Source organism: Halyomorpha halys, unplaced genomic scaffold (assembly GCF_000696795.3).
Source record: "Halyomorpha halys isolate HHAL.00 unplaced genomic scaffold, Hhal_1.1 Scaffold190.1, whole genome shotgun sequence".
Classification (NCBI taxonomy): Eukaryota; Metazoa; Arthropoda; class Insecta; order Hemiptera; family Pentatomidae; genus Halyomorpha; species Halyomorpha halys.
In genome coordinates this window covers 362,444-365,411 of record NW_027105456.1, presented here as the reverse complement: position 1 = coordinate 365,411, position 2,968 = coordinate 362,444, and the positions used below count along the sequence as shown (strand labels likewise).

Sequence of the window (2,968 nt, the reverse complement as noted above, 5' to 3'; positions counted from 1 at the left end):
AAGCCCTGCAACGTGGGGCGAAACGTTGGCTCATTAAAATAGTTTATTTCTACTATTTGAGTTTTTTTGACCGCACCCGGACCATATTCCTTTCAAATAAATTTATAATATCAATTTATTTATGTGATAATAAGAATAATACACAAACTTATGAAATGATTATATTCCCCATTAAAAAAATGAATGGGGTTCTAAAGTCAACAGTTAAGATTTTTACTTCGGTATGTTACACTAATATTCATAAATATTCACTACCATATTTATGGTGTAGTCATAATTATAAACAAATATTCTTCTGCTCTCGACACAACAGGTGCATGAAGATGCCCTTAGTGTGCTCAACAGTTCGCCAACCATCTCTCTTTCTGTCATTTGCATGGGTAACAGAAATCTTCTATTGTCGAAGATCCAGTACCACACTCTCCTCCACCCCATCGGCCGGCTCTTTGGCCCACCATGTGGACGCACATCATTTGTTACATTCTTATACGATCTACTTGCCATTCTATCTTATTTTATTTAATCTCATAACATGGCTTAGCCATTTGGCCTTTGAATTTTAATGTGTATTTTATTTTATTGTATGTGTGTAAATTCTTTGTAGAGTTGAAATAGTTCACTGTTCTTCCTTCTTCTGCATAGACCATTCATGCGTACAAATTCTAGGATTCTCCTCAGAATCACTCTTTTGAGATTGTTGAGAGTCCATGTTAATAATCAAATAATATTTGAGAATAAAACAGAAGATGGTATTTTTATTCAACTTGAGGAGGTAATCAGCTTTGTCTGTAAGTATGTAACATAATATTATGTCAGAGGTCTCATAAGTGAGCACTCAAATAAACATTTTCATTTTTCTTTCATTCATTTTATGAATGGAATATATTAATATTAATATATGAATTTCATAAATTTGTGAAATCTATGATCTAAATTTATTTATGTAGCAATAAAAAAAAATTTGGAAGATGAATTAATTCTTCAAAATGGCCCAAAGGGATGAATGGCGTAAGTTACTCTCACCTCTAATCCTAAATCTTCACAAGAGGCGATGTTAGCTTTACTTAGATATCTAAAATTTCACATTCTGATTAAACACTGGGATGTATTTGAAAACTGAAAACTATATTTAGGATCAAAATTATTTTCTACATTACTTAAACAAATTTTTTTAATGTTAAAGATTTAAAATTTAAAGGAAAACAAAAATTGAAAATCTTCAAACCTATTTTTCTCCATTCTTCTGGTCGTAATGGAAAAAACACCTATTTTGAATTTAAAATCTTAAATGTTTTGTATGCTGTTGAGCATTTTAAAATTAATTTGTTCTTCAACCAAAATATTTCTTTTTCAGAATAGAACAAAGGAGCTATCTAAGGATGGGGGAAAACTAGTATAAATGAGTCAGAATTTCAAATTCTACAGCATGTAAACTTATTCCGGCCATTGTACGACATAAAATTTGAGCACTTTTTAAAAAATGTATTTATAAATGATTTTATTGAGATTAGTTCATCAAATAATCATTATTTCAGATCATGCCAAACAAAATAATGAATTAAAAAATATTTATGAAGAATAATAAAAAAAGCAATAAAGAGCCAACCATTAAGTAACTAACATCAATTGGTTGATGAGGTGTAGATAGTTGACCGTAGATTAATAAGTGGAAAAGATGATTAGGGTGGGGGGTGCGGTCAGCAGAAAAAGAAATAAACAAAAAATGATTTATTCGTGCCAACATTTTGACCTGATTATTGAAATTAATGACTTTTTGACCTGATTATTGAAATTATTGACTTTTTGACCTGATTAATGAAATTATTGACTTTTTGACCTGATTATTGAAATTATTGACTTTTCGAAAAATTTTGTTTATTTGGGTTTTTTGCTGACCACACTCTTTAATGTGTTGTTAATATAACATCCAACATATAAATCCAAATTATACAAAAGTATAAACAAGTTTTGTGCATTTCCGCCAATTAATATCAGCATCTACATTTTATACAAAAGAAAACTGTAATCATCAATGTCTGTCATTCGGTATGAATTTTATATTTATTTTGAATTTAACTGAGTCGGATATGTGTCCCGTAAAGAAACTTAGAATTAAATTCTAAGCCAATTTAAAAACAAAACAAAATATTAGAGTGCCAAAACATTTTTTGGAAAATTACCTTGGTTCAACTTAAAGACTAATTTCTTATTAAGATTAAAAAAATTTGGTTTAAAAATTTATAAAGGATGAAATGAACTTGTTTAGACATTATTTAGAGAGCCAATGTGAAGAAGCTTAACTTATCAATATCTTTATAAAATCAAAACTTCCAAGAATTTTATTATAGAAGAAGATTACAATTGTACAAAGAAACCTCCAAGGGTCACTTTCCTTATGGATAGTTTTTAAATTCCCAGGATGGAAGTACAAGAATTCAGATTACTTTGTAATGGACATCCCTCGAACGGACGCAAACAACCAAATTTTCATCACCGATGGATAACTCAATCCTTCTGAATTGATACTTAAAAATGTTTAAAATTAATGTATTTTATATATATATTGTAATAATTTTAAAATATAAAAAAATAAAATAAAAAAGAATCTGAATAGTTTTTTAACTTTATTTCAAATATAAAGGAAATAACTTGGGTTCAAATTTAAGAACACTAATATCAAATGGATAATAGAATTATATTTAAACTTTTATAATATAAAAAGACTCTTAATTTTATTATATAAAAAGAGAGAGAGACTTAATCTCAGGGCGTGTGGTTGCTAGACAATCAGAACAGGCATTGACAATAATTTCAATTAATTAAATTTAAATCTATTTTACAAATGTATTCTAATTTAGTTCTAACAAAACTAACCAAGCTCTATATACTAACGATCCTCCTTTGTTGATTCTTTGGCGCCTTCCTTGTTCTCAATCTCACTGTTTCGTCCTAGCATCAAAATGGCTTC

General features: G+C 28.6%; 1 protein-coding gene across 1 annotated transcript in view; it reads right to left on the bottom strand.

Annotated features, from left to right (window-relative positions):
- LOC106679278 (catalase) overlaps positions 1-2,968 on the bottom strand; it is a gene marked incomplete at its 5' end in the record, with an annotated part of 33,561 nt that overhangs the window by 7,900 nt on the left and 22,693 nt on the right.